The sequence below is a fragment of the Pongo pygmaeus genome, chromosome 7 (genome assembly GCF_028885625.2).
Source record: "Pongo pygmaeus isolate AG05252 chromosome 7, NHGRI_mPonPyg2-v2.0_pri, whole genome shotgun sequence".
NCBI lineage: Eukaryota > Metazoa > Chordata > Mammalia > Primates > Hominidae > Pongo > Pongo pygmaeus.
The window spans coordinates 93,311,713-93,333,881 of record NC_072380.2 but is presented as its reverse complement, the minus strand read 5'-3'; the positions used below and the strand labels follow the sequence as shown (position 1 = coordinate 93,333,881).

General features: G+C 38.8%; 1 protein-coding gene across 2 annotated transcripts in view; it reads left to right on the top strand.

The window, feature by feature from the left end:
- The window catches only part of PAG1 (phosphoprotein membrane anchor with glycosphingolipid microdomains 1), a 152,718-nt gene that overhangs the window by 58,866 nt on the left and 71,683 nt on the right, over positions 1-22,169 (top strand). The gene's annotated exons all lie outside the window — the stretch shown is intronic.

The window sequence follows — 22,169 nt, the reverse complement described above, 5'->3', positions numbered from 1 at the left end:
CTTAGCATCTTTGATCTTGGCATTTGTTCTATCCAGCAAATATTTTCATAGTACTTTAATTTCGGTTTCTTTATCTGAAAAATTATGCAGGAGCAGCCTTTGTTTTCCAAGAACAACAGAGATGTTTATAGCATTTAAGTCAAAAGCAGAGATAATAAATTAATTCTAATCCTCTGAGCAAAGACATTAGCTTTTGTGTAGCACAGGGATTTGGGTTTGTTCACACAAAATAATCCCAAGAATAATAGTTCCCTGTGCTCACAATTGATCTTAAAGATTAATATATTTCTGTGGTTAATGATTATGTAATACATTAATAAGCTTCTCCAAATACTTCCTGAAATTTTAATTATCTGTAGACTTTTAAAGCTATATTTTGATCAGACATGTAAAGAAGCAGTGTAGCTCAATCACTGTCAAATTAAGGATGATTTTACATTCTGCTTTAGAGAAGAATGCCACCCACCATCAGTGTGCAAAATAGCTGAAATACTTAGAAGAAAAAAAGTAAGTAGTTAAGGATGGTAAGCTAAAATACTGTCTCAATGCCCTTTTTGTCAACTAGCCTCATGCAGTGGTGGGGGCTGCTGAACTTACAATTTCACTCTGCCTTCTGCTGGGAGTGCAGGTGCCCTTGGCTGGCCTCCCACCTAAGCTAGAGGGTGGCACTTAAAGTCTCAACACAGAGTCTCACATAAAAATCACTTTCAAGTCTATAAATAGGTTTTAGCTATGAAAATGAAAATGTGGAAACTACTTTCTTCAACAATGAGGATGTGACTAAGGATATAAAAATATTTAATAGTTTATAGTCTTTTTTTTTTTTTTTGAGATGGAGTCTCGCTCTGTCGCCCAGGCTGGAGTGCAGTGGCATGATATCGGCTCACTGCAAGCTCTGCCTTTCCGGTTCACGCCATTCTCCTGCCTCAGCCTCCCGAGTAGCTGGGACCACAGGCACCTGCCACCACACCTGGCTAATTTTTTGTATTTTTAGTAGAAACGGGGTTTCACCGTGTTAGCCAGGATGGTCTCTATCTCCTGACCTCGTGATCTGCCCACCTCAGCCTCCCAAAGTGCTGGGATTACAGGTGTGAGCCACCACACCCAGCCAATAGTTTATAGTCTTTAAAATGATTTATGCAGGCTGTTTTGAAACATAGAAATGCATTTTTTACATAACTGAAAATGGTACATAACACTATATTTGCTGATAGCAACTTGCTAAACATTTACATAAAATTAAAGATCAGAGGAAACATCAGAGTACAATAGAGTTTAATGTTCATTGTTTTCTCTGTTTTCTATAAAGTTGTTTAACTTCACAAAAATTGTTATGACCTGTTTGTCTTAAGAATGTAAAAACCCTCCTTTTCTCATCATTCTAATGAGAAAGGATGTTCAGTCTTCCTAATGACTTAATTTTTGGAATAAGATCTTTTTATAAATTAGGTCTCTTCTGATGTTTTTCTTTTTCTGGGTTGCCAAAATCTTACATATGTGCAATAAGCCAAAAAAGGTGGGAAGATGAACAGAAGATTTAGATTTCTAATTAATTGAACACAAATAGAGAAATGCCTAAGTAGATGTGCCATTCTATAGAAATTTATGTGACAGTTTGGGGCTGATGGTTTCAAAAATCTTAAGTCATTTTGAAAGGGCACCTGGCTGTGATTCATATAAATTAGGACTTCTCTATTCTCATTTTTCTATTTCCTTTTATCACATCTAACAGGGACACTAATCCAGTAGTGCTCATTTTACATAAGAGCAGAGCCTTCAGACTTAACTTGGGCATGTGATAGAGCTGGCATCACGTCATCCCGCCCAGCCCTCAGTATCAGAGACAGCTTACAGATGGATGGAGAAAAACCCACTGCATAAGAAATAATTCTGCATTCATTAAGAGGCATATATATGTATAAGCTTTATCTCAAGAAAAGTAAAATGTAAGACAAATGTAAAGTCACCATCCTATAGAGAAAGAGAGTGGTAGAAGAATATGGGCAACTCAAATTCACTTTGGCCACCTTCTCTACTTGTTCAGTTCTGTAAGACTGATGATTCTGGGAGGCTGAAGGCAGTGAGTTCGTGTTTCCTTTGGAATGAGCACATGTTCTACTGGCTTCTGCCAGCTCATGCAGCAGGAATGTGAGGATGTGATTGTGGAGTTGACTCACCAGCTGATGGACTCAAGCACCTACTTTTCTCCTTTCATTGCCTCAGTGGGTTTCTCTACATTGTCTCACTGGGTTTACTTGTCTGTCTGTTTTCCTATCTGGACGGAATCCAAATGCCTTAAATCCAAATGTATTTACCGCACATGAATTAACTTATAGACAAATATAGATAGAAAGGACTGTGAATACCATTTTTTTTTTATTTCAGAACTAAGCTTTGGTCTCTCCCATATCTTATGGCATTTTATGACATCTACACTTATGAAGGGGTAACTTTATACTAAAATTGTGGCTTGAGAACTGCAACATGGTGCTGGAACCTCAGATCTCTGTGATTTTAGTTGCGTAAAACTCAAAACTGAATTTCAAAGAGGGTCTTCTCCAGCCACCTTCCTACCACTCGTCCTGTGAATGTTTAAATCTAAGTTTGCTTTATTAGATAAATTCTGACATTTGGGTATATGAATGAGGTAGACTAATTTATGTGATTAAATTCTCATTCATTTGATAAGAGGATTAAATGCTTCATTGCAAAATGCTAAAGGATATTTTTAATTTACAGTCTCAATTTTAACTGAAACGCTATCATTCTGTTTTGAGCATTGAGGAATAGCAATGAAACATGTTTAAGTTATAAAGTAATGATTATGTTATATTAATATTAAGGCAGTTTTGCCTAGTTTTGTTTTTATAGGAAAAATATTTACAAGTTAATTTTTGTTTTTATCCATATATAAAATGAAAATAGTACATTAAACATGCCATCCTGTGTCAAATGGGGCAGACTGGGGGAGAGAGCAGGAGAGCAGGGAGGGACCTTCTCCATCCCCCGTCCCAACATGGGGGTTGTTGTATGGTAGGTACTCAGTAAATATTTATTGAATCTCCAAATGAATGATTAACTACTGGGAGTCAGCAGTCTAGACTGGAGTACCAGCCCTGTTAGTCCTCAGTAATATCACTGAACCTCTCAGTCTCAGTTTCCCCATTTGTAAAGCAGGCATGGCAATGTTTCCTGTCGTTTTAATGGAGGACTGTGAGAATTAAAGGGAAAATGTGTGGCACATTTTAGAAAACTGGAAAATGGTGATATAAGGAATCCTTTCTAGCATTATTATTTTGCTGTGTGCTGCTTGTTAGTGCCCAGTGTTTGTTAGTATTAGCATCCAGTTAGCATTCAACGAGTGCATATTTAAAATAAGCCTGTGCATTCACAGTAAAATTGAAGACACATTAGCAATTTAATCATAAATTATTTGACTTAGCATTTTTTAAACCCTATATTTATTTAGGTATAATTGTAACTCCTTTATGTGCTTAGTTTACTTTTGCATTTTCATAGGTGGACATTGAAAAACATATATAGACAACTAAATCATTATTTCTCTGCAGCGTTGTACATTAATAGCTTTTTGTGTACATGTGAATAGGAGTCGGCAAAAGATAATGTAGCACATAATATAAAGGTTTAAGATGTAAGTAAATGAGAAGCTGGCTTATTGCTGTCACTTCTTTGGAAATTAGATTAGGACATATATCACATTAAATTCACTTTTAGATATGTTGTGAAGCTAATGACAGGGCTTTGTTGAAGTGAGGGTTTGTGGGTTTTGATGAAGAAAATCAATCGGTATATGCTTTATCTTTTATTCTCTCTTCTTGCTCAATGTGTAATTAGGTTTGCTCTGTAGGATCACAGTATAGAGCATATATTAATTTTATATTCACCCTGCCTGTAATGATTGTATGCTAACACTTCTAAGTGACACCAAAAATGCATTAATAAAGTCATAATCATTAGAATCACAAGTATTGTAGTCCTAAATTTTGCTTTATTTTCTCTGTATGTCCTTAATTGATGATATATTAATGATTGAACCCATTTGAGTTTATTTGTACTGTATATTATATATTGCAGTGAAACACTGGGCTGCAAAGACTTATGAAATATGACCCAAAACTTTGTCCAGGCAGGGAGATGGGGCACAATCTCACATCAGCTTTTAAGATCATCTAATAAATGTATGTATGTTTGTATATACGAATGATGCTAGCGTCGTTGATGTAAATCATAATAATGACAACCACCCTGAATTTCCCAAGTTCTGAGAAAAACTAAGAGATAAGATAAAATCATTGTCAGATAAGGCTCAAACATCACCCTTATTATCTGTAAAGGCCAGGCTGCAGGGCATGGTTTATTTGTTCTCCTAATATGGAACCCAGGAATTAGGCACAGGTCACAGCGGCTGGGGCAGGCTTCTCTGGGCCCAAAGAATCAACTCAAATTATTTGCTGGAGGATCAGAGGAGAATTCATATTCATGGATGGTAGCCCTACTCCCTACAGAGAGAAGGCAAGAGCTGAGTCCAGAAGATGCTTCCCCAAATTGCCCATTAGACATGTATGTCACTCAACCTCCCCTTGGGTAGAGTAAATGAAGAGGTGGAAATAGAGGCATTATATGCTTGAAATGTGTAGGGAAAAAAGATTCTCCCCCAATATAAGACAGGTAATATAATATTTGATGTCAAGTGAACTGGGCAGAATCTAAGGGCAGAAGGAAAAGAACAAGCCTTGCTAAAAAGGACGGTCAGGACTTAGAGCTAGCGGTCAGGGGAGGAGGGGAAGAACATTCCAGGTATGAATGGTATCAGCAAAGGTGCAAGCAGGGATGGTGAGTTTGTGTTGGAAAGAAGTCAAGGCTGGTGAATCAGGTTACAGAGGGCTGGAAAGTTCTAACCACAGGAACTAGGGAGTTCCTTACCCAAGGAGCTTTCGGAAATGGTGCATTTGAGTACTTCCTTGTGAACATATGTAGGAGAGGTTTACTTTTTTCTTTATTGTATCCTAGAACACTGAACTCTAACAATGGTTTTCATATATTTGCATGATTCTCTCTATAGTTTATCTTGGCTAATTACATTTAACTATGGGCTCTCCAATTATATGTTGAACTCAATGACTAATCATCAGATTTCCATAGCAAAGAACCTATAATTTCCTGATTGTATGACCTATGTAAGGATACGTTGCAGAGAGAAGCTATTTCCTTTACCATGGTAAAAATTTGTGTGTGGTTACATTAGAAGCTACCTCTAAAAGACATTTAGCTCTGAGATAGTTTTTAAAATTGAAGTTTGTAGTGTGTGTCCATCTGAGTGGACCCTATGGAATCCTGCTTACCAGGTCATGCCCAGATGCATGAGACAAGAGCCTTTTGATTTTAAAGGCTTCTGTTTCTGTTTAAGTGATTATTGTATGCATTCCTCCAAAATAAAGACTTTTCTCAAAAGAAGACATACATGCAGTCAACAAACATATGAAAAAAAGCTCAAAATCACTGATCATTAGAGAAATGCAAATCAAAACCACAATGAGATACCATCTCACATCAGTCAGAATGGCTGTTATTAGAAAGTCAAAAAACAGATGCTGGCAAAGTTATAGAGAAAAAGGAATGCTTTTCCACTGTTGGTGGGATGGTAAATTAGTTCAACCATTGTAGAAGACAATGCGTTGATCCCTCAAAGACCTAGAGGCAGAAATATATTTGACCCAGCAACCCCATTACTGGGTATATACCCAAAGAAATGTAAATCGTTCTATTATAAAAATACATGCACACATATGTTCATTGCGGCACTATTCACAATAGCAAAGATACGGAATCAACCTAAATGCCCATCAGTGATAGACTGGGTAAAGAAAATGTGGTACATATGCACCATAGAATACTGTGCAGCCATAAAAATGAATGAAAACATGTCTTTTGCAGGGACAGGGATGGAGCAGGAAACCATTACCCTCAGGAAACTAATACAGGAAGAAAAACCAAATACCAAGTGTTCTCATTTATAAGTGGGAGCTGAATAATGAGAACACATGGACACATGGGGGGAACAGCGTATACTGGGACCTGCCAGAGGGTTGTGGGGTAGGAGGAGGGAGAGCATCACGAAGAATAACTAATGGATGCTGGGCTTAATACCTAGGTGATGGTATGATCTGTGCAGCAAACCACCATGGCACACGTTTACCTATGTAATAAACCTGCACATCCTGCACATGTACCCCTGAACTTAAAATAAAAATTGGAAATTAAAAAAAAAAAGACCTTAGAAATGGCGCTTCCAAGAGTGGTTGCAATCAATTACAGGATTACTACATAGATTTTGTCATTCCATGCATTAAATTATGTTTGCCCAAAAACAATGTTACTAAAAAGGAAAACATTTTAATATGAAACTTTGCTATAGGTCTGTCCTGTACCCATAAAGCAATTGTTAACTCTTTGCTGAATGCTTTGGGTATCAAATGGTGATAAGAGAAGGGGGAAAGGACACATCAGCTGCCTTTCGTATCATTGAGGAGTTTGAAATTTCACTGGGGAGATGTGACAAGCATTCACATGATAGGTGGTAAAAACTAAACAGTTTATGGATAAGCACCAGGATGCCTGCTTTTAGTCATCCAATGCTTCATTTATTCAGAAGGCTTACTAAACAGTTTGCAAAGCATTAGAGAGGCGTTCTTTTGCCTGATACACTGTCAAATATTACTGCCTTGCACAGAGGTCATTGGATTCACTCTGTAACTGATATCCTCTCCAAGACCAAAAGCTTGATAGGTTTTCAGGATTCTCTTCTTGGCTGTCATTTTATCATCTGTAAAATGAGGGCTTTGGAACCAAATGAATGTCTTAGTTCCTTCCCAGCTCTAATATTTACTGACTTAAGAGTATCCCTAATGACACAGAAAAAGAGGAGAGAATCAGGATAATGTAAGACAAAAGGAAAGTTGTGAGGTCGAGTTATGCTGTTACACACCCAATGCTGAAGCAATGGGATGGTTCAGAGTAAATGGGCCTGACATGAGAGATCCTTATCTGTCAAGTTTTCTTTCAGATGCTATAAACATTACAGGCTGCAGTATTTTTCTTTTTTATTAATGCAGAAGGTCGATTTTATTTTGTCTGGATGTTTGCTTATGAAAGAATTGGCTTGTTTTAACAGAAATCCTTTTAGTTTGGGATGGGTTGAATGAACCAGTCTTTTTTAAAGAAACAACTTATTGAGATATAGTATCTTTCACATACTGTACAATTCACCTATTTAAAGTATACAGTTCAGTGGCTTTCAGTATATCCAGCTGTGTAACCATCACCACAATCAATTTTAGAACATTCTCATAACCCCAGAAGGAAACCCCTCACCCCTAGGCTGTCACCCCACCTCCAATTTCCCCATCTCACCCTCCTTCCAGCTCTAGGCAACTACTGATCTTTCTGTCTCTAGTGAGCTGCTCTTAAATGAGGGAGACGGTCAGTGGACATCAGAGACTAAGCACCATAGTGCAGCTTTATCCAGACACATATATTTAATGGTTGGAGCTGTTAGAGTTTGCAGTATCTGATGGCAAAATCTAGTTTCTAAATGATATTGACCAGAAGAATGAATGTCATCAAAAATAACAACCTGAAAATAGCCACAAATTCAGTGCTTAGGAGAGTACTCTTCAGCCATTATCAGTGGAGTGCTTCAGTCATTTGCAGTCAGCCTGACATACTCTACCTCATTGCATGAGACATGTTTAACAAAATAAAAAATCATGATACATTTCTTATAGTTGTGATATTTTTATGGCACTGGTGTATGGTTCACCCAGCGAAATCCCACTTTGGACATTCTGTGTGCGGTGACTTTGCTAGGAGACGTTGAATGGCTCTGCTTTCAAGGAGCAGCATAGAAGTGGGTGATAGGTATGCATAAACAAGCAAGTGCAAAATAACATCAAAATACTCCAGGTGCAGCATAGGGGGCACTTACAAGGACAGCCAGTTATGCCCGGGGAGACTGATGGGAAGGGTGGTGCCAGAAACAGCTCATGGAGAAGGTGGAGCTGCAGATAAGCAATGGAACATTAGTCATGCTTAGGGAATGGGAGAAGCAAATTTAGGTAGAGGGACCAGTGTGTATAAATGCACCGACATAGGAAGCATCCTAGAGCCTTTGGATGTGAGCAGATAAGGCAGTAGGGTGGTTGCAGGAGAGGTTGTGAGGAGGATTCTGAGGCTGTGCATCAGTGTGTGAAAGGGGCTATGTGAGATCCCTAAGGAGTTGGACTTGACCCACTGTTTTAGTTTCTTGTGGCTGCTGTAACAAAGTACAGCAAATTGGGTGGCTCAGAACAGTAGAAATGTATTCTCTCCCAGTTCTGGATGCCAAAAGTCCAAAATCAAGATGTCAGCAGGACCATGGTCCCTCTGAAGCCTGCAGGGGACAGATCTTTCCTTGCCTCTTCCTGCTTCTGGTAGCCTCAGGCATTCCTTGGCTTGTGGCAGCAAAATTCCAGCCTTTGCCTCTGGCTTCAGATGGCGTTTCCCCTGTGTCTCTTCACATCTGCTTCCCTCTAGGCACATCTGTTTCTGTATCCAAATTTCCACCTTTTATGTAAGGACATCAATCCTAATGGGTTAGGGCCTACCCTAATGACCTCATTTTAACCTGATTACCTCTGTAAAGACCCTATTTCCAAATGAAGTCACATTCTGAGGTACTGCGGGTTAGGACTTTAACGTTTTTTAGGGGACAAAATTCAACCCATTACTGCCCCTAGGCATTCAGATGTTACTGCAGGGAAGTCAAGTGTTAATATTTGCATTTTCGAAAGTCACTTGGAGAGTTGTGTGGAGGATGAATGCAAAAGGGGCAAGAGTGATTAGGAACCTCTTATCCTTGACCGCGCAAGAAGTCTTGTGGGCTGTTTACTTTATCCTTCACACTCCAGATTCTTCAAGTTCAAAAAGAAGAAGAAAAAGAAATCTGCACATCCACAGCAAAACTAGAAAGTCAGGGAGAAATACCATCAGTGGAGAAGGATATTTAAGAATTCCTAGAAGGTACTAAAAGAAATGAATCGATTGGTGGTGAAATCCAGAAGAACAAAGGATTATATTCCCTTTTACCATTACATACTATATATTAATAAAACTTTGGTTTTAGGTCAGTAAGGAGCAGGAGAATAAAATGAAAATGTGCATGCCTTTTGACTCAGCAACTCCATGTCTAGGAATCCTATCTATACTCACTCATGTGCTGAGATGTATATATATAGCAGGACTAATCATTGTAATGTCATTTGTAATTGAGGAAAACCAAAAATAATCTAAGTATCCATTGGCACAGAATGCCCACTTATAGTATAACCACACCATTCATTGAATGTTCTATAGTTACTAAAAGGAATGAGATAACCCTATATGTACTGACATGGAACATTCTCTAACACACAGTAAATGAACACAATGAAACTGTTGAACAGTGAATAGTATAGGGTACTATATATGTAACAAAGAAAGAAAGAATCTTTCAATTTTTGTATCTTTCCAGACCTTTTTAAAGTATTGTACTGAACTCTAACAGTGCTTACCTGTGGGATTAGGGAAAATAGTGAAAAGGAATATTCTTTTTTAAAACATAGTACTCTGTATCCTGTGTGTTCTGTGAACTTTTTCAGTAAGCGTGCTGTATACCAAAACTGGACATTTACTAAAACATTTCAGGAGACAGAATCCATGAGACTTGAGACTTCACCAGTGGGCAAATGTGGTAAACAGCGGGGTGGTAAAGAAGGGAAAGTAGAGGAGGGGTGGAAGGGATGGGGTAGGGGGAGCATGAATTCAAAACACTCAGAAGCAAAAGGGCAACGTTTTAAAGGGAACTATTTTTTAAAAAGACAGAAAGTATGTATTTTATTGTAAAAGGAGTCTAGGAGTGTTAGTTTGAGAAATAGGAGAACTTATGCATCTTCGACTATGATTGGTGGAGCCCATCAGCATAAGAATGGAGAAACAGTGCCGTGAGATGAGAGCCAGTTGCAGAAATTAATGTCATTCCAGAATCTCTTCTGCTAAAGAGTGTATACAGCCACCAAAACGGCCACCAATGACTTATCCCTAGTGATCCATAAATTACAAACAAAGTAACACCTCAGGGATAGGTACTTATCTCTGAAATGGGAGGGAAAAGTCTTTACCCCTTCATTAACACCTTTACTTGTTCCTCTCTGTGTTTTCCCATCTCTGCTTGACTCTCCTGTTCCTCTTTCCCTTCCTCACCCCTCTTTCTCTTCCTCACCCCTCTTTCTCTTTTACACACACATACACCTACCCACCCCGTGATACAAATCTACTAGCCTGAACAAAAAGTTAAAGAAAGGGAACTCATAAAAGAAAATTACGTCCAAATCAGATAAGCACCTCCAAATGATAAAGAGGAAAAAGATTTTCTGCCAAAATTATCATGTGAAAATTGTCATGGCCTACTTATTTTATCAGAAAAAAGTGTGTTAAAGGTAATGTTAACATAGCAGAAAGCTTGAAAAACAAGTGACAACCATATTTCCAAATCAGCTTTTATATGCCTAGTGTTTTGCAGTTAGTGACCAAATGCTTTCACAGCATTATCTCATTTGAGCCTCACACTGACCCTTTGAATGAGGTAATGCTTCCATGTCTTTATGGAAGGAGACATTGAGTCCCAGAAATGGGCAAGAGCCTTGACTGGTGAGGCATAGACTCTGTTTTCTATGACACTCTGATGCCTGCATGGCCTCAGCAGAGTATAGTTGGTACCCGTTGGATTTGCCTCTCCAGCTAAACCTTTCAGACTTTATCTTCCCAAATCTTGTTCTGTCACCTGCCTTAATCTTGAAGAATCACAGAAGTTAGCAAAGTATACTAATCTATGTCATTTATTTATAAAGCAGGGTGGTCGTTTGAACAATAAGAAGTTTGATAGATAAAGGGGATAAGATTGCGCCCTTTGGGGGACCACCAACAATAGCTTACAAAGTAAAAATGCAGAATTTAATTTCACAGATAGTGTTACTTCCTCATTCATGATACTAATTGTGGATATTATTGTGAGCCGTGAGCAATGGAGAAAGAGCCAAAGAAATGAGGTTTTGATCCCAGCCAGACTCTGAGATATTTCCTGGTACCTGGCCTACAAATATTGGCGATACTTGTTCATAAGAAGAATTAGCTATTAATTATTTCACTAATTCGTAGCATGCAATCCTGAGCTTCTCCATCTGAAGGGGAGAAAACAGAGAAATTATTACTAAATGTACTACCTAAAAGAGCTAGAAGTATAACCAAGGAAGTTATTCAGGGATATGTTTACTTTTTAGAAGTTTCCAGACATAACACTGCACAACTGCAGCTTTCCTCTGCAAAGTCATCAAAGAGCTAAAATGTACAAATAGGAATAGGGAAATAAAGTGAAACTGAAGACAAATGGAGAGCCACAGCAGCCCCCACAATACTTCCCTGGCGTTGGTTCCTCCCAGGACCATAATCTGGGCTGACATCTTCTCTTCTTCCAGCATCTCTTTCAAATAACATGAAGATCTGGTAAATGGCCAGTCAAGCCTCTGGCTGCTCATTCTGGTAGGTCTGAGGTTAGTTTGGCTATAATACATCTTTCTTATTTTGTCCCTCTATTGTGGTTTTGCATATTTCTTGCCTGTACTACTTCTTAACTAAAGGATAGTTACCATGGCAACACCTGTTGATGGCAGACCAAAAAAAAACGTGATTCCACAGGGAGGAGGCTGCTCCTATATTTCTTGCTCCTCGCTCTTATAGTTAAGATTCAAGGGGTGTTTTTGTTTCTTCTTCTTTCTTCTCCTGTGGGTGACACTAGTTTTCTCCATTTTGGCAGATTGATGTGGAAACTGCTGTCTGCTGCTTCAGTTTTCCATGCAGAGATGCAGCCATGTTACCCTCGGGAGCATTTGTTCTCATGATTTTTACCAACTGTAATAGACATCGTGCCTTTGTACAAGGGAGTTTACAGTCTTTCACATCTGTTTTTTCTTTCTCCTTTCCTCTCTTTTTCCTTCTTCTCTTTCCTCTTCCACCCTTATTTGATCAACCAGATGAGCCCATATTCCTTCTTTGACTAGATAGCCAAAGGTCTGCAGTAGTAAAGTCCAAATTTCACATCTCATTTAAAATGCCATTAGTCTGGATATCAAATCAATTAATAAAGTAAAACATGGGTTATACATAATACCAATTCATTCTATAAACAATCAGTTTGAAAGAAATGTATTCTAGATAGTAAATAAATGGAAGAGAAAAATAATAATGTACTGAAGAACAGTCATGTATGATAACCGGTTAATCTCTTCCTATACATATGTAGCTATATCATAAATATTCCACATTTAAGCAAGCATTTTGATATGCCTCATCTGGACATGGCATTACAGAAGAATCTTTCGTTGAGGGTTTTTTGTTTTTTTTTTTAAAGGCACCAGCTCTAACACCAAATCACCTGATTAGGAGAAGAAGCACAGGTAGCATAGGTGAAATGACTAAGCCACCACAATGGAGGTGGAGGTGAAGGTAATGAAAAGTGGCCTGGGTTATGTTTGTGGCTCAGACTTCAGACAGCTGTGTGATTACAGCCAGGGCTCAGTTTCCTTGCCACTAAATTTAGAGACTGAACAGAAATATCATGGAGTTTGTTTCTAATTCTAAAGTATATTAATATAACTGAAATATACACAAGTACTAAACAATAGAGCAGAAACATCATTATACACTAAGGGCTGAAAAAATGTACATAGAGAACCAGGGTAGACTCATAAGCATGAATTTTGAGTGACTTTTCAAAGACATGAATTAACCAAGAGGGGAGTCTAAGAAAATAAGTGATGTAGCATATCAGTCTTAAGATACTGTGTCCCAGTAAAGCAAAAAAATTCCCTAGGAATTTTGGTTGATACAAATTCTTACAGAGCTCTTTAAAATTTTTCCTCACAGTTAAAATAATTATTGAAAGCTGTCTGGTTAAGTATGCTGCATATTTTTTGGTCATTCATCTCTCAAGCTATCACTGGAAAAAATACAATTGAAAATGCAAATTCCCTCTTTGAAATTGTATAATGAATTGCGTGAACTTACCTGTTATTTTGATGTTCATTTGAATTTGTATAATTAAGAAATAACTCATATAGCAGATGGGTTGATGTGTTAACCTCTTGATATGAGGTATGTAAAGTAATGAGAATTACCTTCCTTACCCTAATCTCTGTGTCTTTAAGTCAGGACTGGAATATTAGGTAACTTGACCATCTTTTCATGCACTGACCCTGTATTCTAGGGCTGCCATAACAAAGTACCATGAACTGAGTGGTTTAAACATCCAGAATTGATTGTCTCACCATTCTGGAGGCTGCAAGTCTGAGATCCCAGCGTCGGCAGGGCCGTGTTCCCTCTGAAGGCTCTAGGCAAGGATCTGTTCCAGGTCTGTCTCTTAGTTGCTTGCAGTTCCTTGCCTTATGGCAGTATACCTTCAGGCTTCACATGAGATTCTCCCTGTGTGGGTGTCCCTGTGTCCAAATCCCCCCATTTTATAAATATACCAATCACATTGTATGGAGGCCCCTCCTACTCTAGTGTGACCTCATCTTACCTACTTATGGTATATCTGTGATATGCTATTTCCAAGTAAGGTCACATTCTGCAGTCCTGGAGGTTAGGGCTTAGAGACATGAATTTTGGGGGACATAAATCACACCTAACAGGCTCAGAAAAGCATCACATAGGCACATGTACACACACACAGAGTATAAGTTTCTGTAATTGTGGCCACCCTGTGAACATGGACTCTTATTAGAGTCCATCATGATATTTGTAGTTCTTCTAAACACCACCATATTTTACCAATCACAATGTAGCTAACATTTACTGGGCACTTAACTATTGCAAAACTCTTGTTAGGATGTTTAAACATACATTAGTTCATGTGTCATTTCCCTTCAAGTGAATCTCCTTGACTATCTCTGTGATAGTGAGCATTACATCTCACTGAATGTCTCAGAATTTCTCTAAAGTTCCAAGTAGATCATTTAGTAGTTACTTTCCTTCAGAGAAGCTAAATGTCCTACATATGGTAGCATCTCTTAAAACCACCCTAGGTCATGCGAGAGTGTACACATGGGCACATTATCAATGGCAGAGTTCTGTTGTGGTATCTGCAAGCAGCATTGAAAGTCTAAGATTGAAGTGGTCAAATGTGTGTGTATTCTCTCTCATAACACACACACGTACATATATATGTACTCATTACATATGTAGAGTGTGAAGGAGCAAGGAAGACACTTCGAACTACTTTATCCCATATGGTCCATCTATAAAATGCCAACCTGCCAACCCCTAAATCACACACAGCCCTGCATACCCCTCTGAAACTCAGGCATTTTACGGACAACAATCTTTCAAAATGTGGAAGCTGCCAGGCGAATAAGCAGAGCTTAAATGTCTCTCCCATGACTGCACAGGCAGAGCCATTGCCTCAGGTCAACACAAACAGCCCAGCCAGTTTTGCAGAACCCCAAGAACGGAGGCCAGGGTCCTTTCTGTGGCTGGGAAGCTACCCCGTGGCTAGGACTTTTCATAGCAGAGGAACTTCACAGCAGATTTTTGTGAATGTTTGGCATCTCAAACACATACCTGGGCAGACTTCAAGTTAGTTACTGACACCACAACTTTCTCAGCTTCCTGGGGAAAGGGAAGTCTTTCTTGCCTGCCTCTCCCCTCCGACATGCATGCCCATTCACACAACTTGTGCTGGGGCAGCAACCTTCCAACCCCATAACCCCTTGAGTGATCCCAAGATTAGATAACTTAGAAGTCAGAGAACTGTTTCTCATCAGGAAATGCCTGAGGCAGACCTGAGACTTTGTGAGAGACAACCCGGTGTTCCAGGTGGCTACCCAGTTAGGTGCCCATGATGCACAATGGCAGGATAGGGCATGTGCATTAGGCAAAGACAAGCCAAAGTTCTATAAATGACAGCTAAAGTCCCAGTCCAAAAGAAAGTTCCTAAATGTGCAGAGTGGAAAGGATTGAAATAATATTTACTTTTTGTTCATTGTATTCATAAGCAAGGAAATAACATTGACAGGTGAATAAAGAAAATGAACAAATGACTGAATGAATATCCTCTGTAGTTGTGCTGGCTATTATCTCGTGCTTATTTACATTGCCTAAAAGAAGATGTTTTAAAGTCTGTATTTTACTACCAATTTATAAACTAATAATTAGAGGAGTCAATTTATGTGTTTTCTATTCACTAAAGCCACGTTTAAGTACTGAATCTAATCTTGCTTTGTATTCAGATGCCTGAGAAGCATGCTATAGAACTTCTCTTAAATACATCATGCCGCACATTATAAACTATTCTATTCTGTGCCAACAAGAAAGATTTCTTTTCCTGTTTTGAACACTTCGGTCATTTTGATTATTTCTCTGCTGATATTGAAACTGCAAGGAATTCATATCCAAGCCACACTTGGGATGGATGCATACAGATAAGGCTTATACTAAATTATGGCATTTTAAGCCTCTTTCCGGGTAGCATACTTAGAAGATTTTTGCTAATAAAATGTCATTTTAAAAAAATCAATGTATGTATTATAACTGTATCTGTCTTACCTGAGTCCTGTATGTTGTAGATACTGTAAGGATACATCGTTAAGGATTTTTATCTTCAGCTTCCTAGAATTCAAGAAAATTATGTTCCTCTTGGAAAGGAGATTACAGAGTTTTCATTAAACCACACCACTGAAGAGGATTTGCAGAAAGAACTATTTTTCCAGTGTCATACTTCTAATCTTTTTGATGCCTAAAGAAATCTGATTATTATTATATTTTGCCTTCATCTTAACTTCACAGTGGCCTCTTTTGGCAGCTCTGTGAACTACTCTTTCTTGCTGCTTCCGTTTTTTCTGTACTCAATGAAAAAAAAATAAAACCCAGAAAACCCTCTTTTAATGGACTGCTGCTTTGCATACATCAGGGATTTCAGCTGTTCAAGTGTGTGAAAAATGAAATAGGAGACATCAGATGGCATGAAGACTAGAACTGTTAACACAGTAAATACCAGAAAGGCTGAAAGTGTGAGCCAAAGCAGCTGGGGAGTGGAAAAAACGAGAGGCACAGCTGGGAGAAGCAGCAAGAAAAAGCAGCCAGGAAACATGAGGGAGCTTAGCAAGGGGAGAAGAGCAGCTGATGAAAACAAGAATCCTAGGATAAGGGAGGCAGAAGCATTGTTATGTTTTTCCAATATTGCACAGTGCATCATAGCCCATATGCATTATCTTTGGCTACCTCTTTAATTGCTGTGTCATTGAGCATATTTAATACAGTTTTCTTGCATGATTACCATGGACTGAATATTGAAATATCAATGAAATATCTGTACTTTGAGGTTGATCTCTGTTATATTGATAATGTATTAAACCTGTCAGGGAATTCAGACAGGTTAATGAGAAATATCATGCATTAGTTTAAGGATACTTTTTTTTTTTAACCAAAAGTATATCAAATTGCTAACATTTAATATTTGGACAAATAAGGAATGTGTGTAATTAGCTGGGTTAATAACGGGTTTGGTAGGTATATCCAGAGAGCACTGATTAATAAATTCCTCTCTTCCTGAAGAGAGGTTTTTGGTATTTTAACTTTATCCAGTCTTAGTCCACGTTAGGCCTCACATGAGTAAAACTGTATAAATGCGTGCCCCAAAGTTGGGAGAGATAGCAGATGTAAAAACTGATGGAAACAGAATTAGGAACATCTTGACATTTAACACAGTGACCCAAATCTAAGCAGCAGAAATGTCACAGGGATCAGTATAAACACCCTGCTCCCCCAGTTGAATTGCAAAGGAACAGTAAAGAGAGATGAAGCTTAGCAGCATCATATTTCACAGAAATTTAGATTTTAGTCAAATATAAATATATATACACATGTGTTAATATGTGTTTATAACATTGTGTATATATGCATATATATATGTTAATACATATATACACGTGTATATATGTGTGTGTGTGTATGTATGTCAGAGTAGCTGGTAAAAAGGCTTCTGTGATCTTTGGCCTTCTAAATAATGTGGGTGGACAGAAATAAAAGACCTGTTCCACTCTTCACTGATGAAGTGCTTCTTCACCTGGAGAATTGCCTTTGAGCTTGATCTTTTAGAAGAGAACATCCAGAAAATGACAGTGCCAGCCCCCAGTACATCTCCTCCTGCCTTCCTTGTTCCCTCACTATTTGTTCCTCTTACATGCGCCATCGTTGCCCTCCCCAAATCTGAATTTGTTCTGACTAAAGCAGAAAACACTTTAGATGTTTAAACCTACCCTGCAGTCCACTGGAGCACATCACTAATTATACTCTCTCTGTGCCTTGCCCACAGTAGTATCTTGCCCAATGCCAGCTGTGTTTGTTTGCTGAATCTCCCATGTTGAGATGTTATTGCCCCAGTGAACACTAGGATGACTACATCACATTCCAGCAATGTTATTGCCATGCAGATGTAGGCTCTGGTATCCCAAGATGATTCTCAGGCTCCCATGATCCTTACTCTTTGGCCTTCCAAGTTTCAGCTCTTTCTGTGTCTGTGTTACCAAGTGTCTGGGACTGAAGATCTTCTTCGGGTCTCATAGCCTGCGTTGGTCTTGCCAGGTGATCTTCTTGAGAACTATGGCTGTTACTCTGAGTCGCTGCTCAGTGGCTAGATTCTGTTGCTGTGACTAGACCTCCAGGATGGTAATGGACGACCCTCCTGACTTCACCTACCTATTTACTCTTTGCTGATAGCTTTGCCTCCGTGCGATAGCTGGGCCCCAAAAATCCCCACCCACTGCCACCACCGAAACCCAAATAAGGGATATTTCCTAAATCAGGTCCATGTTGCCTTGTTCCTTGGATGTTGTGCTTGGTTGCTGGGCTCCCCTCCCAGGTTGGGCTTTGGAGCTGCAGCAGGCCCTTCGCCTACTCTGCTCCTGTGAGCAGACCTGGCCAGGGACCCGCTCTCTTCTCCTGGCAGCCTTTGTGTTCTTCTGAGTTATGGCAGGTGGTACATGAAATCATATTCTTTGGAATAGAGAAGGAGCACTCAAGAGCAGGGGAAGAGGGACTTCTTTAAATAGGTGTCTTCCAGTATTTGAAAGGTTGCCATGTCAGGGAACTGTTGGACTTGTTCTGCATGGCCGTAGACCTTAAAACCACGACTCAAACAAGGTTGAAGCCACTAAGCCTCTGGAGCACAGAAGAACCTTTCTTACTGCCAGCTCAAATTTAACAACACTTCCCAGAGACAGAAAGGGATTCCTTGGGATGGAGGAAACCCTTTGTTGTGGCAGGGAATTCAGTATAGGTAGATTAGCAGGTCTAAGTTTTGTTTATTGGTTTATTTCCATTGCAACATAGATAAAGTATTGTATTTACTGGAATGATGTTTGCATGTGGGAAATATTGCTGCAGCGGTATGCCAATCATGAGCAACCTGTAATCCTACTCTCTTCTCTGTCTTCAGGGACTGTGAGTGAGAGAGGTTTTATTATAGCAACATCCTTGAGCCTACTCTGATTTTTTTAAAATGAATTCACTCAATCAGTGAATAAATATTGAGCAATTACTATATTCCAAGCACTGTGACTCATTCTGTGCTCAGTACATTGAAGTGTTCTGTTTAACCAAGTCCTTTTGACATTGCAGTTATAGATGAGACGTCATAGACATTGTAGAAAGGATTCAAGTATCAAGTGGGGTTGATTTATGGATGAGCTTTAAGTTTCTTTTAAATTTGAGAATCTGTAATTGAGTTTCATGATTCTAGTCTCATACTGAGTAGTTATCTTGCCTCCACGTACAGTTTTTAAAAGTCAGACATGAATTTGGAGTAGATTGCTGAAGTCTGTTCTCCTCAATCCCTGTATTTGTCTACCCAGATAGCAGGGAGATACACTCTCAACATCATTACTCCTTCCCCAGAAGAGACTATAAGGATATAACCTTGAGAAAACACTTCTTTCCTTAGACCCTCCTCAGCACTGCCAGCCGGGGCTCAGCCCAGGCCATCTGTCAGGTGCACATCTCATCCCTCAGGGTTTCAGTGTCCCAGAATGGAGCTCTGTTTCAGTTCTGCTGAGTGGCTTTAGCCAGAACAACAGTTCAGGTTAGTTTGGTAAAAACACATCCTGAACTCCTGGAGTTCACTTGCTTGGGCCTTCTTATGAATGTCATCATTAGTATTAAGAAGTCACCAACCGTCCTCATGAAAACTGTCAGAGAGCCAGGTGTAACAGAAACTGCTGAGCATGGCATTCCATGGACAGGATATGTGGGTTTCAGGGAGAGGTCATATTTGACTAAATCGTCAGTATCAGAAGTCCTAAAATTCCATTCAGTGGAAAAAGAAATCAATATTGAAGGTATGGGATTTCTGTTTGATTGGGTCAATAATCATTTGCAGTGATTAACCTTATTTTCTCTATACCCTGATAACCTAATTATCTCTATCACCTTTGGAAATAATCAGCAAGATGAAAGGAGACCTGAAGAAGTGTTTGGTCTATCAGAATTATACTCAAGTTGTCCCAGTCAGGGCATTATAGTTTGCAATGGAGCTAGGTTATCTGCTTAGCGTAACAACTCCCATGATTCCAGCTAAAATTATTTTGGGGTTTGCCATTTTTTTTAAGATTGATCTGAAAAATGACTGATGATTATAACATCCAAATCCTTGGAATATTATTTTTCTTTTTTTTTAATTATTATTATACTTTAAGTTTTAGGGTACATGTGCACAATGTGCAGGTTAGTTACATATGTATACATGTGCCATGCTGGTGTGCTGCACCCATTAACTCGCCATTTAGCATTAGGTATATCTCCTAAAGCTATCCCTCCCCCCTCCCCCCTCCCCCCTCCCCCCACCCCACAACAGTCCCCAGAGTGTGATATTCCCCTTTCTCTGTCCATGTGTTCTCATTGTTCAATTCCCACCTATGAGTGAGAATATGCGGTGTTTGGTTTTTTGTTCTTGCGATAGTTTACTGAGAATGATGATTTCCAATTTCATCCATGTCCCTACAAAGGACATGAACTCATCATTTTTTATGGCTGCATAGTATTCCATGGTGTATATGTGCCACATTTTCTTAATCCAGTCTATCATTGTTGGACATTTGGGTTGGTTTCAAGTCTTTGCTATTGTGAATAGTGCCGCAATAAACATACATGTGCTTGTGTCTTTATAGCAGCATGATTTATAATCCTTTGGGTATATACCCAGTAATGGGATGGCTGGGTCAAATGGTATTTCTAGTTCTAGATCCCTGAGGAATCGCCACACTGACTTCCACAAGGGTTGAACTAGTTTACAGTCCCACCAACAGTGTAAAAGTGTTCCTATTTCTCCACATCCTCTCCAGCACCTGTTGTTTCCTGACTTTTTAATGATTGCCATCCTAACTGTTGTGAGATGGTATCTCATTATGGTTTTGATTTGCATTTCTCTGATGGCCAGTGATGATGAGCATTTTTTCATGTGTTTTTTGGCTGCATAAATGTCTTCTTTTGAGAAGTGTCTGTTCATGTCCTTTGCCCACTTTTTGATGGGGTTGTTTGTTTTTTTCTTGTAAATTTGTTGGAGTTCATTGTAGATTCTGGATATTAGCCCTTTGTCAGATGAGTAGGTTGCGAAAATTTTCTCCCATTTTGTAGGTTGCCTGTTCACTCCGATGGTAGTTTCTTTTGCTGTGCAGAAGCTCTTTAGTTTAATTAGATCCCATTTGTCAATTTTGGCTTTTGTTGCCATTGCTTTTGGTGTTTTAGACATGAAGTCCTTGCCCATGCCTATGTCCTGAATGGTAATGCCTAGGTTTTCTTCTAGGGTTTTTATGGTTTTAGGTCTAACGTTTAAGTCTTTAATCCATCTTGAATTAATTTTTTCATAAGAGCTTTATTTAGATGCAATTCACATACCATACAAGTCATCCATTTAAAGTACTACCATCAATTTTAGGACATTTTCATCACCCCCTCTCCCCTAGCCCTAAGGAACACAAATCTACTTTCTCTCTCTATGTATTTGCCTATTTTGGACATTTCTTATAAACAAGATCATATAATATGTTTTTTTGTGACTGGTTTCTTTCACTTAGCATGTTTTCAAGGTTCATCCATGTTGTAACATGTACCAGTATTTTATTCTGTTTTATGGCTGAATACTATTCTTTTGTACGGATATACCACATTTTGTATATACCCATTCACCAGTTGAGGGGCATTGTTTCTACTTCTTTGGGTATTACAAATAATGCTTCTGTGAATATCTATGTGCAAGTTTTTGTGTGGATGTATAGTTTCATTTCTTTTGCTGTATACCTGGGAGTGGAATTGCTGGGTCCCATGGTAACTCTCTGTTTAACATTCTGAGGAACTAACAGACTGTTTGAAAGCAGCTGCATCATTTTACATTTCCATCAGCAGGGCATGGGGTTCTGATATCTCTACATCCTCTTAACACTTGTTATTAGCTTACACATGTTTATTATGGCCAAGTGCAAATCACTAGGAAGGTATGAAGTGGTATCTCATTGTGGTTGATTTGCACTTTGTTGATGGCTACTGATGTTGTGATGTTGAGCATCTTTTCATGTGTTTATTGATTATTTGTGTGTCTTTTTTGGAGAAATGTCTCTTCAGATCCTTTGCCCATTTTTGGTTGGGTTGTCTTTTTATTATTGAGTTATAAGAGTTATTTATATATTCTATATATAAGTCCCTTATCACATACGATTTGCAAATATTTTCTCCCATTCTTTGGGTTGTCTTTTCATTCTCTTAATATTGTCCTTTAAATTACAAATGTTTTTATTTTAATGAAGTCCAGTTTATCTGTTTTTTCTCTAGTTGGCTTGTGCTTTTGGGGTCACGTGCCTGTGCCAAATCTGAGCTCATGAAGATTTAGCCCTTCGGTTTTTTTTCTAACAGTTTTGTAGTTTACGCTTTTACATTTAGGTATTTGATCCATCTTGCATTAACTTTTTCTGTGGTCTGAGTTAAGGATCCAACTTTATTCTTTTATATATGGCTGTCTAGTTGTTCCAGAACCATTT